The following is a 15952-nucleotide window of genomic DNA, read 5'->3' on the forward strand; positions in this document are numbered from 1 at the left end:
TAAGCAGGGAATACTGATGGTAAAGTGTTGTTTCAAAGACTACCAGGAAGAAACAATGGAATTTGTAGTTAGTCAAAATAAATTAAAAAAAAGAAAAAAAAAAAGAAAAAAAAAGCTGAGAAGAAAAAATGAATTAATCTATTTTCAGCCAGGGAATATGACACATTAAAAAGCTAGCAAAACCAAGCTCATGAAATAGTATTCCTCTAGATGGAACTCTTGAATTTGAAAGATGACAGTCGTGTAACAAAAGCATCGAAACTTTCAGTAAAGATGAAATGCCACTTAGGAAATTATTCTCTTCCTCCACCGATTATTTCTCCTCCTGAAACACCTCCTTATGGGAAAATGGGCTTATCTCACCTACTCAGTCCACAGCATGATGAGACACGGCTCTTCTGTGTAGAAGACTTGAATTTAAAGGACATGAATAATGTGGTAAAATAAATAAAATGATGACTACAAAAGAGGTTTTGACAGGTGCAGAAAGTTATCTGTGCATATCTATGCTTTTAGAATAGGATTAAAGCTGCTAGTCAAGAATTTTTGATTTTACTCGGCTCTTGTTATTGAACTTCCTACTAACATTTGCAAACCTATGTGGATAAGAAATAAGATTTTTTTTTATTTAACATTTATATAAAAAAGCTTGGGAAGTGAAAGGGCAACAGATAATTAAATTCATTTAAAAAGAACATAATCTTTGTAAAATCCTATGAAGTATTGACACAACGATAGAAGAATATTACTTAACACTTTTGTCAACAGCATCAGAACAGTTCTGCAATAATCTTTAAAACAAACGTGGTATCTTTAAAACTAATTAGTAAAAATGCATGTGTGAAAAAGAAAATGTATACTTCCACAGAGTTAAGTAGCTTTCTTCAGTTTCTGAAAAACACAGATACTAGCAGTAACTCCTAGACACCACAAATATATTCAATGAGAACACAAAAGCAGATGAAGCAGAAGTGTTAAAATGACAAAGAGCTTTGCAGGGTAATACGTTGGAGATGAAGCTCTTGCGAAGTAGAATATAATAATGTGGGGCAGCATTTCCTAACGCTTCTGCACTCACACTGAAGAATCAGATATCAGCCAGATGTCAGCTCCTTGAACCCTCCATCAGCTCTGCAACAAAACCACCATAGCCAAGATCTCTGCAGTTCAGCACAGCGCATGGGAGTAGAAATGAGAGACACCTTAGAAAGCACAGTGAGATACCAGGTAGAGAATGTTGACTTGTACTGGTGACTGTGCAATTCTTTTCTTTGCATTTTTAGCTTCACATCCGGACTGCTAAAAACACTTTTCTTGGGGCTATCTTTGAAACATGTTGAGAAATCTTGTCTGGCAGAAAACATAATGCGCATGCCCTACTGTGGTACATACAAGCATGTGCTGTGCTCTCTCACAGCTCTCTGTTTGCTTCTGGCTGTTATTAGAGGTACCAGTTACCCTCCTAAACATGTACTGCATATTTAACACTTTTATCTTCCAAAGATTGCTTTTCTCATTTAATCTCTCACAGCAAGAGCAATGTTTTTCTTTACTGTTTCTCTGAAGTCCTAGCATTGCACCTGCAGATGCCAGTAGCCACGTACCCTCCATGCATGGACCATGCTCCCTGAGCTGCTTTTCACCTTTCGCCTCGCAGGGCTCCAAAGCGGATCTCAGCTCCTGCAGTTAATGACGCACACAGCTCCAAAGTAGCTTGCAGCAGAAATGAAAAACTGTAAAAATGCATGCACGAAATCCTTTAAAAGACAACCCTGCACAACCCTGCAGTAATACTCCCCAAGCCTGGAGACAGCCCAAAACACTCAGAGAAGTTGCCACATGTAGCATTATTGCTCCTATGCGTAACAAAAAACTGCATCGGGGAAAAGAATGCACCAGACACAAAAGAAACAAATTGGTTTCTTTCTATTCCTAACATGAACAGCAGGGAGGACCAAAGCCAGCTAGGTTGTTCTCAGGCACAACAGAGCCCTCTGTTACTGCTGTTGGAGGAAAGAGTCCCTGCCCATGTGCCCCAGTTTGCAACCCGGCACAGGAACTGGTCCCAGCACTGGTATAGCTTACACCTGAGCTGCAGCGTGGTGTGGGCCCTGGGCAAAACTGGTCTGGCCCTGAGTGCTCACTGGATGCTCCTGAGCCTGCAGGTGCCAAGCCAGCGAGGCCCGTGCAAAGCCTGCAGTCAGCCCCCTGCTGCCCCGAGCCTGATGACAGGGGTGGTGGTAGCTTTTCTGAGGATGTTTTGTAATTGCAACTGTGTGTCTCATGTGCAGCAGCCAGATGCCATGAAGGAGTTTGGGGGCGGGGTGAGGCCTATAAATCTGTGAATACATGATGGAGGTTGGGCTATGAAATTCATAAATTAACACAAGAGCGGTTCTCTTTGTGGCAGCGTTAACACCAGCACAGTGTTCGGCTGCTTATTGCTTTGAAATGACTCCTGCCTCTCACCACAAAGTCAACATTGGGCTTGCCTGGACTCCTGTGTACTTTTCTCCTGTTCACCTCTGGATATACGGAATTTATTACTGAGATCAGGGCATCAGGCCCTACTGATGCTTGCTTAAATAATACAACTCCTCATCCAATGCCAACCTCTCTGGTCTCACAGTGAGCTTGGTCCTCGCTACAGGTCTGAGAAATTTTGGGGGGAAAAGAGGCATGAGGAGCCACCTCAGGCCTATCTCTGCTCTCATAGCATCTTCCCCCAGGTTTCCCTGCTGAGAAGGCCTCAAGCACAGCATTGGGCATGGGCTCTTGCACAGCTCATGGATGGACCTTGCTGCCCCACACCTCAAAGCTACAGCTCCACTCCACGTCCATTTATCCTGTCACTTGTGCATTTTATACCACTTCTCCTCCTGATCATCATCCACCATCATGGAAATATCATATGCTTTGTAGTTAGTCACTTTATTTCTGTGCCAAGGCTGCTCTCAAGCTCCTGTCACTAGAAGCACCCTGTGTTCTCTTCGTGGCATAGATCTTTAAATGCAGTAGTTATGCATAACTTGAGCTGCACGTATCTCTTCCTAAAATAACACAGGTGTCTCCATAGACCTTCACTAGGCCTTTGATGCACTCCAGGCATCCTGCTTTTCAGTCTATTATTCAACAGCACAACTAAAATAATTGGGCCTTAGAACTTTCTAACGCTTTTTTTTTTTTTTTTTTTGACTTCTAACAGGGTGAGTGGTCAGGTGTGATACAGAGCTCAGAGGAAGCTGGAAGAAAAGAGAATACATGAGTATGCTAGGAATTAAGCTAGTTCTTGTTGTTTGCCTGTGGAGAGGGGTGTAAGGCCTGCAGAGAAGTTGATCATAGATAGTTTAGTTCTGAAAACAGAATGAAGAAGGTGAATGAATGGAAAAAAATGCTAGTCAAAGGCCACAAAAATAAAAATAAAATAAAATAAAATAAAATAAAATAAAATAAAATAAAATAAAATAAAATAAAGTGTGGATCTCCTGAAGCAGAACTTTATTCTCCTGAAAACACTAGGTAAAATCCCTGGATATTCCTATCTCAAACATACCAGGAAGGAAATCCACAGCTGTGGCATGTGAGACAAAGCTTGTTCCAGCTTCTTCACTGGGTGCAGCCTGGTCTTGGTCAGGAGCATCCTGTAAGGATGCACGAGGTGCCCACACATGACTCGCTGAGACTTCTATGCTTTCCAGGTGGAGCACTCCCCATCTTCAGCGAGGGTCCTGAAGTCCCAGTTGCCCACTGAGCACACACTACTTTGCATCAAGTCTTTGCTATGGACTACGTTCGTTCTCTAACATAGGGAACTTCTAGGGAAGTTTGAGCACAGCCAGTGGGGACTGACCCTTCAGAGTACATGTATGCTAAATGTTATGCTTTTGGCCTGCTCCAGTCCTGCAAGGGTACCCCAGCAAGGCCCTCAACCTGCCACAGCCCCCTGCCCCCACAGGCTATGACCCAAGTACTCTGTCTTGACACAAAGGTATGCTAACAACAGGCGTCAAACCAACCTTCTCATTTGCTTCTAGGTTTTCTGCCTACACATGGCACGTGCACAGTGCTTGAGGCCAAAGTCCAGAGAAGACAAAGACACGCTCCTTTGTTGGTACCACATAAATACACAGGGATTTGTGGGTGGGAAAAACTGTTCTGGAAAAATACAGATATCCTGGACTTGTGGTATGTCCTTTGCTGGGACCTGGGAATATTCTCCACATGGGCAATAGGGTCCTGGCACAGCCAGGAGCAATATATCTTGTGATGCACCTGTTGTCATCATTCTGAAGTATTCTTCCGCTGCTACCAGAGCTCAGCTGGCTTGGTGTTAAATGTATACTAATCAAATAGAATAAAATCATTACATATGCCTTTAATGAAGCCAACATTTGAAGTATTATAACCTAGAAAGGCAAATAAAAACATTAAAGAAGAAAAATGAAGAATATCTGTTTAAAAATATCCATGATCTAAAATAGGATGTGTTGGTTGTAAGCACACTGTGTGATGTAGCAGCACCAGTCTTTCCACAACAGCAGCCAAGGGATATGCTCCCTATGTAGTAAGCTCCAGGAGAACTTTTCTGCAGTATCTACACCCACAAGCTAGCCGTAATGCCAGCAGTCCAGGCTTACCCTGGAGTGACCTCATGTGTGATCCAACTGAGATTAATAGGTTTTAACAGGTTTATAAACCAGGAGAGCAAGATACCCACTTCTAGCTGTCAAAATTGCAAACTATATCTGATGACCACAGCCAGAAAGGTATGAGAGCTTGGTTAAAATGTTACCAAGAATTCTAGAGATGGTGTGGCAGGTGTTCATGCTGGTTGCTCTGGTAAACTCAAAGTACTTCTAAGTAGATCACTTTTAACCCAGGTTTAAACCACCACAACTGCAAGGAGACTTTGGAAGAATGGATCCAGTTCTGCCCTTCGCTGTAAGATAGTAGCAGTGAATAACTTTTTGTGCTGAAGTCAGATTAGTTGGGTGTGGGGAACTTGCTGAAGCCATAGAATGGTTCCTTGAGCAACATACAATGTACAGCAACACCTGAAGTGGAAAATGCTCCATCCTACAAAAAAAAAAAAAAAAAAAAAAAAAGATAATGACCCTAGAGACAGTGACTTGTTATATTAGGTGTAAATTAGATGTGATATTAAATCCATATGGTAAAGGTTAGCATGTAAGAAGTATTGCATATTGATTGAAGCACTTTAGAATTGGCCCATTTTTCATTAGCGTTTTATTGGCTTTGCTATAGGCAGCAGCAACGATACAGAATGCCTAAGAATTACCTGCAAGAGTAACTGATAGTGCAAGTTTGGAAAAGATAATGATGCTTTCCTTATACTCGTGATGATAGTAAACAGCAGAGATCTCTAGTAGCAACATCAAGTTCATCTCACAAACAAGGAAAAATTAACACGGGAGAAAGAAACCATGCAGATCTACCAATAAAATTATAAAGCTGATTGTAAAATGGTCCAGAAGCATGGGAAAAAGGAAAATCAATAGCAAAATACGTGTTAATTAGTATCTTCTCCATTCCACTGGATATATATCAGACTTCAGTGCTTGCAGAAGCAGGAAAGCTTGCGGTATCAGGGATCCAGTCACTGAAACTCATCTTTCTATGACTGAGCAATTGTCCCCAAAGGCTGCTAAATTCAACAGAGGGAGACAGAGCCAGCAACTTTTTTTTTTCCCTGAGGACATAAATAGATGGTGAGATTAGACATCTCCCTGGCACTGCTCTTGATAAAACTGTGACACCCAGCTTCCCCCTTATCTTTGTGCAGTAACATCCCAAACTCTGAAAAACACCTCCCTGATGGGCAGCACAGACTCTGCAAAATTCTAGGCCTGGGCCAGGACTGGCAGTAGGCTGGCCTCCAAGCTGCCCCCAGCATCTCTGAGGTCAGTGCCTCCACAGCAGGGAGCAGCAGTCCCCAGCTCTGCAAATGGCTGCATTGGATTGTCCTCAGGCTCATACAGAAATGTCTATGCTGATTTGTGTTTGATTTGCATTTCACTGGCATGCCTGTTCACATGCGTGTAACTGGGACTGTAAGCACAAAGTGCATGCAGTAAGGAATCATGTAATTACAGCATCACAGGATGGCTGAGGCTGGCAGGGACCCCTGGAGGCCACCTGCTCCAAGCCCTGCCCAAGCAGGGCCACCCAGAGCAGGCTGCCCAGGGCCGTGCCCAGGCGGCTTTTGGAGATCCCCAAGGAGGAGACCCCACAGCTCTCTGGGCAGCCTGTGCCAGGGCTCCTCACCCGCACAGCACAGAAGTGCTGCCTGGTGTCTAGAAGTGAAACCACTGCCTGCAGGTCCACCTGGACCTGTGCGCAATCCTGTTAGCTGAGTCCATGCACATGACCAAACTCTGGTGTCCAGGCCACTGGCACGCACTTGACAGCAGCCAAGATGCTGAGGGACTCTGAGTCCCACCAGCATCCAGGGTGCAGACATGCTTTCTAAGCTGTGGAGAACACAGCAATGGTTGGTATTCAGCAGACAGCTGAGCTGAGGATTTACACCATAGCACAACAGTGATCTCTGTTTTGTTCTTTACGCCTCTGCCATCAATTCCAGGCAGACTTTTTTGACTTTTTGTGGGCTGCTGAACACGGCTGTTTTTATAAAACTGTCTGTTATAGCCCAAGCTCTTTCTCTAGCAGCAATAGCCAGGTCAGACCCCATCATCGTGCATGTAATACTGGGAGTAAGTCTCCATGTGTACTGTTCTCTATCCATCAGCACTGAATTTCACCTGTGTTGTTGGTTTTTTTTACTACTTGGTCATTCAGTGCCATGAAGCCCTTCTCTAATCCTGCAGACAGCTTTCATTTGTACCACTCACAGTAGCTTAATGCCATCAGCCAGAGATGAAGTTATTTTGGCAAGTTATCTGAAATGTCTTCTTCTCTCCACAAAAATCATTCTGTCTAATAAACAATCCCTCTTCTGTGAGCACACCACTCCAATTAATGGAGGTTAATTGTGTATAACAAACAACCATTCATTGTATTCATTAAACTAATGAGATTTCCTTTTTAGAGAATTTATTAGTTGAAAAATGCAATTTTGTTCACTCAGCTTTTAACTGCAGCAATGAAACGTGCTTGAATTTGAGGAAATCGTTCATTCCAAGAGAAAATGACAAACTGCTTTTAAAAGAAAATGAGTATTTATCCACTACTTGACATTTTAGATTTCCTGAGCAAAAGAACAACGCAACTACTTTCAAATACATTAATTTACTAGGTGTTTTGTAATATACATGTGTGTTACCGCAATTGCACCTACTTGTTACATTGATTATACATTTTTTTTAAGTATCCTAAGAAAAATCCTAAGAAAGCAACCTCTCTTCCCACATCACCCTCAGGTTGCCATCATAGAGCTAAAATTACCTGCTTTTAACAGCAATGTGCTGTAAAGCCAGTGGTAACTAATTGTTAAGTTTCTTCTTAAAGTTCTCATAGTTAAAATAATTTGATTAAATACTGTCCATTGAAATTAAAAGACCAGGGACAACTCAACCAGCCACTGGGCTGGACTTGGAACTGCTACAGCCAAACCAGTACATCTCGTTAATTTACAGATAGGCTGTATATTGCTGTTCTGCCCTCCATTCATGTCCATCTTTGCAGCATAGACTATACCCCAAATAAGAATCTAGTGTTTAAAATGATTAATAAAGGGATATTCAAACCATTCCATAAGGAAAATTAAAGAAAAAGAAAAAAGAAAAAAAAAAGAAATAAAAAAAGAAAAAAAAGGAAAAAAGGAAAAAAAAGAAAAGAAAAGAAAAAAGGATTCTCATAAACAAATACTAACAAGCCTGGAAAGGAAGAAAGAAATTACATTGACTATGATCTTTGTCACACACACCTAAGCCCATCCACAGCATTTTCACTTCCTGTGACTATTTGTGCAACTCTCACTTAGTTAGCACACGTTTGTGCTGATTGCTTTTCTTTGCTATGTGCCACACACCAAGCTATTGTCATCATCAAGGCTCCATCAGTCCAGGTATTGTGTGAAGACCTATAAAGACACATCATCCTAAGAAATTTGAAGCTAAAAAATTAAAAAGAGAACAGTGGTAACAACTTCAATTCTTATGCACATGGTTTTATGGTATTTACCTGCCATTTGGTTAGATTGTATTTGCTCTCAATCTGGGTCAAAATCCACCTTGCAGGTAGGGTGCTCCAGTGAGGTTGTCCACATGCATAGGAATGTGAGGTGAGCCCTTTAACAGCAATTATCACTTTTCAGAGACATGTTAAAGTTATGTAATGTCTTATGAGGGAAGAGCTCCGTGTCATTTAGAGCAATTTCAATTTGATGAGAAAAGGAGGCATATACAGCAGGATGAATATGAAGGGAGAGAAATGGGAAAGATAATGAAAAGCCCCAGCAGAAAGACAGATTGAAGGCCTCTGATACTCCACTATGCCAACAAGCCAACTCATTCTGAGTCACTTCCACAAGGCCAGTTTCACTTATCCTTTCCAAATAATATGTGTTTAGCTTTCAGATGGGCTTGCCTGTAGAGACTATAACAGTGTAGAAGGGTAAAGAATGGTACATGAATGTTTATAAGAGCATTTATTTAAAAGTCAAATGTCACTTTCACTTTACGTGTAAGTTCATTTCTCACTTCAGCTGTGTGTGAAGAAAAGATCATTAACAGCACAGACATGAGTTATGAAAATATTTGACTGCATCTAATAGGATGCTAAACTGAATGAGATGTTTTGGGAAACACATCTCTTGGCATGCATTTCACCACTGCTCCATTTTGACTGGAGAAAGCAAATACCGGCTTCAAATCAATTATTTTACTCCGGGAAAAAAAAAATGTGGCCTTATTCACCCAATTTAATATCTTCTCTTCATGTCTTGCATGTAGCTCCTCCTTGAATGGACAGAAGAGGCAGAACATGTAATACATCTGGGCAGATGTTCCATGTCAATGAATGATACCATGGTACTTTCACCAAAGAAAAGTTCCATTATGCTGTTCCAGATCATTTTGTGGCAGAATTAGCTCTAAACAGAGTCAAGTCCTCTCAGTTCCCTTCCCCAAAGACTTCCAACTCATCACATGTGCAGCCAGTGAAAAAAATACAAAACATTACTCCATCAAAACTTGTATTAACAGATTACATCCTGAGGAACCGCTTCCACACTGGGTAGTTTCTCAGAGATAGCACTTCCAAACCAAACCTTTATCATGTGCCTCAAATATGCAATGCCTTCTGTGTGAGTAGGGCTGAGAATATTTTATTAATGCCAGTTAAACAGTGAGAGTAGAAAAGACTTAACATGTTCCAAAAATGAAATATTCAGTGCAATCTCACTTGATTAGGTGATGCTTCTTAAATCAGCAAATTGCAATCTTGTTTCAAGACTGAGGATTGTTGCTATGAAGAACATTAGAACAAACTAAATCATCTAGCATTTGTTTAAGATGCCACAACAGCAGCAGGGTTATTGTAATAGAGTAGTAGAGCAATTATACTCTGAGATTAATATTTATAGAACATAATCAGGTTTTCCTTATGTAAAATATTATTCAATAGTTTGTGATCCTTAAAAGCATCTTCAAAGTTGATCTAAGGTTTGGAATAAGTCTACTGAAAAGTGCCGAAATCCTGACAAGAATCAGAATTGCGTTCACTGCCTCTCAGAGATCACATGTGGAGTGGTCCATACAAGTGTTGCACTTCAGGAATGAGGATCTTCATTTCTGCTCTGTAGGAATGAACATGGGAGAGATTAGGGTATGGGTTATGAAATGGTATGAAGTAGGTGAAAGGGATTTGTAATAGTCTGGGGAAACAACAATTCTGTAGCAAGAGACACATGAAATAAACAGAGGTCAGATACAGAAGCTCACCATGAGAAGGTGAGACGTGACAGAATGAGACACAGAGCTACGAGATAGCAAATCCCTTACACTCACTATGTACTGGATCAATGTCTTGTTTCTATCAGTAGGGATTTGCAGTATTTATGGTGCTGTTTTTTAGCACCGCCAATTCTTAGCTCAACATCTTCTGCTTTAATGAGCCCTGCTTCAAATTCCAAAAAGCATGTATTTTAACTGTAGCACATATTTTTATAATAGGGTGTGGGAGTGTTGTTAATTGCTTACCTGCGTTGTTCACTAAAGCATTTCTTATATCTAAATGTGTATAACTCCTGACCATTTTATTCTTTGCCTTGTAATTTCTACTTCTTTTTATTGGATAGTAAATACCCGGAGTGCTTTTAAACTTTGCATTTAATGCTACTAACCGAGACATTAGTTTGCTTTATAAGCATATAGGGGAGTCCTCTAGTCTCTCTGTCTTCAAGGTATGTCCTGCTTACAGACACTACAAAACTGCCACCTGGTTCTGCAGTGCTCAGCACTCAGTTTCTCTGGTATTAGTAGAGATTCGCAGACCCCACACCTGGGACATCTCAGTCTCCCACAGAACCCAAAAGCCTCTTGGCACTGCCCATGGGAGCCCAGGTTCAATCAACAGAGCTGCCCTCTGATTAACCTGAGGAAAAACACCATGCCTTTCCTCCCTGGAAATGGCCTGTGACAGCAGTGAAGTAGAAGACAGCCCAACCAAGCACGTTCATTGAGAATAATGGCAGGCTAATGCATACTCACAAACGGAGAAAATAGAATACTTGAGAGTAGATGAATTAAGTACACTGCTGATACAGCTTCTGGCTTCAGCAACTTGGGTTTTCACATCTCAACAAACACGCAGCTCCCTGGCCCCCCTTCTTTCTATTCAGATTGTAAGAAGGCCAAATTCCTTTCTTGTTCATTCATACCATCTGATCAGCTTCTTGGCAATAGCTGTCAGCAGTGGACTTGACGTCATTTCACTAATGGGGACAACTTGCTAAGTACCAGCACAACACAGAGCAAAAAATGTTTTAGCATTCATTTTAGAAACCACTGAGTAGAATACAGAATCCACCCTGTAGTTTCCTTGTACAGTCTACGTTAACTGCTCGGTCGTGCTCAGCACTTGTGAAATCTTTAAAATAAAAGAGCATTTCCCTACGGTGACTTGATACAGACACACTGTTCTGCCAAACTGACTGAAATTGCTGCTGGAACTAAAAACATGTTTGCCTTCTGCCTTTCCAAAAACAGCAGCCAACTATGTCAGTCCAGCCTTGTGTGTGGCATGAGTTGAAGCTACAACCTGTACACTTTTATTTTTTGTTTTTCAATTTCCCATCATCAAACAGTACTCTATTGCCCTTTACCTTCATGTCATTGCTGGCAATCTAGTGATTTGCAGAAGTATCTTTTTCATATCTACAGCAAAGATATTTTCATAAAAATACTACCTTGACTTAGGTGAACAATGCCAAAATGTATTTCCAAACACTTTGTCTGAATTGAAAATCAGGAATTTGCTTTGATATTTATAGTGCATTTGATGCTTTGCTCGTAAGTTCAATTTGGTGCTTTGCTCATATTCAGTCAAAGTTGAGAGGGTTTTTCTTCCTCCAAAAAAGCAACCAATACATTTGTAAGTTCATGTGAAGGCACTAGCACTTATGTAAATGACAAGGAGAGAGTTACCTAATTACAGAGCAAAATTAATGGCAGGAGACTTAAGTGGTTATTCCAGCATCAGAAATAATGAAGAACAAATGGATATGTAATTTTTACCACATGCAAGGAAATAAAAGTATGGCTTGCACTCACTTCTGCCGGTGTATTATTCCATATCCCACATGTATTATTGTTTCGGTTATTTAAACAAACAGCTGGATTTCTCTATCTTCAGCGGCTAATTTGAATAGAGAAGATTCCTACTCCTAGATCCTGTGGGTGAAACTAGAGAAGAAATGGTAATTCTGTTTTCAGAAAAGGGAGTGATCTGTGTCAGATCACTGATTCTGTAATAGACCTCAACATTTAGTCACATATATCTCTTAGTGTTCTTTTCAACTTTTAGGTTTAATTATTTCTTCTTTTTCTTTTTCTTTTAATTTTTTCCTGTCTGAAAGAATTCGTCATGTCTTGCCTGTGAACCTAGAGGGTGCATCATGATATTTGCTTATCATTTCAAGTGGAAAAGTACGTTCTTGAATGTAGACCCATTCCAAAAGATCAGTTCTTTGTGCCTTGTTGAAGGTAGTGCAAACCTCCACAAATCTATGGTTTCTGACTTGCATCTTGAACAGAAAGTGCCTGCAGTGCCTGGTGCTCTTCAGCACACATAAAAAAGATGTACAAGGATGCAGATCTGAGAAGGGTCTAAACTTCATTGCTTCACTTGAGGTGTATGAAGTAGGCAAGAAAAACAAAGCACTACGTGGAAATGCTGTGCAGCAAGGGTCTGTGTCTGCTCACTGTGACCGTTTTTCTTCCCCCATTGTCACTGCTCAATGATGAGCTGGTTGCTTTAGAAATGCAGAAGACAGGACAGATTTTTGAAATTCTTTTCCTGCATACGAAATACTTTACAAACAGGTTTTTTGACAGGCTCCTGTGCACTACCAGGTTTCCTTTTCTCCTTTATTTAGGAAAGGAATTCTTAATTTGAACATGAGAATATTGACTATTCCAATCATGAGAAAATTTACACAGTGTCAGTCTTAGATATAATATACAATGAACTTATATGGAAAAGTCAGTGGGCAAATTAATGTACGCTGTCACTCTAAACTCACTGTTGCCAGGCATTTACGCCCCTTATCTAAATTATATTAATTTTTGACTGTCTGCACTGCCAGCCTAACAAATGACTGGGTTCATGTAGTAATTGTACTTTCTTCTCATTAAAAGCCTTGTGAAAGTATCTTTAAGTAAAGACACAAGTCACACGACACGACAAGAAAGTGGTGTTTTTCTAGCAGCCTTTGTTCTGCATGGTTCTGGCAGGTTTTTTCACATTTCACATCGAGTAATGCAACAGCAACCAAAAGGCCATATAGGCATTTAATCTGTGAATGCTGAGGGCACACAGCTGCCAGCCACGAGCTCTGCAAACATTGTCAATCATGTGCTTCCACTCCAGAGAGTTGCCATTTAAGATTCCTCAAAGTCTAAGTTAGATTCATTTTAAAATACGGCACTTTTTGACACTAAATAAAACAAACTCTTAGCGTTATTGAATTATATGAAGTGCTGCAGAAAAAATAAAAGAATAAGAAAGAAAAAGGATGATGCCTTTAAACTATATTCTAGTCTCATCTGAAAACTGCTACAAGGAACAGACAAAAAATTCTGAGCGATGGCATGTAAAGGTACCCTCTGTCCAATTTATAGCTTATATATATCTACATAAATATATATCATCTTTCTTACCACATGCAACAGAGCTATGTAAGAGTGATGCCAGCGGGAGAGAAGGAGCAACAACAGCTAGCATGAAGAAAGGGAGCAGGGCTATGAAATGAAGAGTATAAACAGCAGAAATACTTGCTATCTACTCTCATCCAAAGAGAATACACATGATTTTCTCCAGTGGTGTCTTCCAGACACCCTTTGTCTGACTTTGCCCTCTGCATTGAGATTGTTCACTTAGACCCACACAAAATATGGAAAGCAATTAGTTTTGTGAAACATGCTTCGAATAATGAAATATTATTGACTGTAACTCATATCCCATTATATACACATTGTCAAAGTGCAATTAGTCATATGTAAATATTATAAACATTAGAGCTGTCAAAAATAAAAATCTATATAAATACTTTTATGGGCAATTAATACACTCAAAGCTTTCCTTCAGTTAAGGAAACAGAACACCTAAGGAATAGTATGGCAATCTTATCTTCTCTCAAAGGCAAAACTCCAAAGATTTTAGAGGTGACATTGCCTCTGTAATAAATGCAGGCTGCCTGAGCTAAACACATGAAAGTATACACAGAGCACAAACTTTTAAACAAAATCATAGAATGGCTCAGATGGGAAGTGATCTTAAAGACCACCAGGTTCCAACCCCCCTGCCATGGGCAGGGACACCTCCCACCAGACCAGGTTGCCCAAGGCCCCATCCAGCCTGGCCTTGAGCACCTCCAGGAATGGGCTTCTCTGGACAGCCTGTGCCAGTGCCTCACCACCCTCTGAGTGAAGAATTTCCTCCTAACCTCTAATCTAAATCTCCACTCTTGTAGTTTAAAACCATTCCCCTTTGTCCTGTCATTATCTGACTGGACAGATAATGGAGACTGTCACTCTCCATCTTTTGCATAAGCTCCCTTAAAGTACTGAAAAGCTGCAATGAGGTCACCTGGGAGCCTTCTCTTCTTTAGGCTGAACAGCCCCAGCTCTCTCAGCCTTTATTCACAGGAGAGGTGCTCCAGCCCTCTGATCAACTTCATGGCCCTAACAGTTAGCTTGTTGCCCACAGACAAATAAGATTTCTCCCTTTTCTTGCTGCATTTGGTACTTTCTATCCTTTGAATGAGACGATGTAGAAAAAGCACTTAATATTAAAAATTGCTGTCACTACATAGCAAATAATATAAATGCTCCTGACACCAGATCTTAGATAAAACTTTGGTCCATAAAAGCACCCAATTGGAAGTGTTATTGTGCAACTACAAGAGAGCTACAGCCTTTAGTTTTGCTTCACAGTCCTGGGGGTAGAGGTAAAAATAGAAATTCCAGAGGGAGCAGGGAGAGAAAAGCTCTGAGGGTAAGGAACTAGGCTGCCTTCACCTCTTCCCTTTTGCAATGTTACAGTAATTTGTTCCTGCTGTTATCCTAAGGATGTGTCTATTGCCACTGTATGGTCCTTGACACAGCACAGTTTGAAAAAAACACTGCAGTTACCAGAGGGAAAAGATACCGAGCAATGAAGTGAAAGGATAGTCCTGGCTACTCATGTATATATGCCCTTGTACTTTATCTGCAGTATTTCTGGAACATCCAAGAACTTAGCCTTTTTATGTTCCTTGAAAAAAGGAAATGTACATAAACACACAAGAAATATGTTCCTGGAAAGAAAGATAGCTGCTAATAGACAGGCTCTGAATTAGGTGACTAAACCACTGTAGGAGGAAGGACTGGAAAGATCAAGGTATACGCACGCTGCTGTCTGTGGTGCAAGAGCTACTGTAAGTGCAGCAGTGCAGACCTTGCTTTGTGCTAATTGCTTCTTGGGTGGGTTTGGCAGCCCAGGCTGAACTTGGAGCTGCTACCACTGGGCTGCAAACAACTGCTATGAGAGTTAATTTAAACCTGGCTTGAACATCCTTCCAGTGTAGTGCTGCAATAGCACTGACTTACTTCGGTGTACTGTTTAGGCAGGGCTGGATAATTACGTGAAGCATGAAGTATTACAAAAGCATCCACATATTACATATAGAATAATGGTTATAGTACAACAGATCAATGGGTGCTCCTTAATTACTCTTCCACATACAACAGCACAAGTGAAAAATGAGCAGTTTCTGTAAAATAAGAAACAAACTCTTCTAGGACAGACTTCTGCACATAAGGCATAATTAGCTGATGGAGTTCCTACACACATTACTGCACCCAACAAATTAGAGGTGTTCCAAAGAAGGTAGGCATTTGTATATACTGCCCAAAGAGAGTAAAAGAGACAAATCACACACAGACATTGAAAAACACTAACGTTAAAGGCAACAGCAAAAACTCTTTTAAGTGTTTTGATTTAGGAAGACTACAGATGATATATTTCATAATTGTTTCTCACATTATTTTCTGAATTGTTTGGCATGGGCTGGTATCATAAACTGCTAGCATACTGGCATCGAGGAGTTCCTGATATGAGATTTGATATGGGAGGTGCTAATGATGCTGGGAATGATCATCACTGCTGCTCAGCAAGCATTCCCTAGATGCAAAGCAAGTCTATAGACTCCGTCTGTGAATGCAGTTCTCCTTTAGTCCTGAGACGCTGAGCAGTGATACACTCAACAGCT

Source organism: Cygnus atratus, chromosome 1 (genome assembly GCF_013377495.2).
Source record: "Cygnus atratus isolate AKBS03 ecotype Queensland, Australia chromosome 1, CAtr_DNAZoo_HiC_assembly, whole genome shotgun sequence".
Lineage (NCBI taxonomy): Eukaryota > Metazoa > Chordata > Aves > Anseriformes > Anatidae > Cygnus > Cygnus atratus.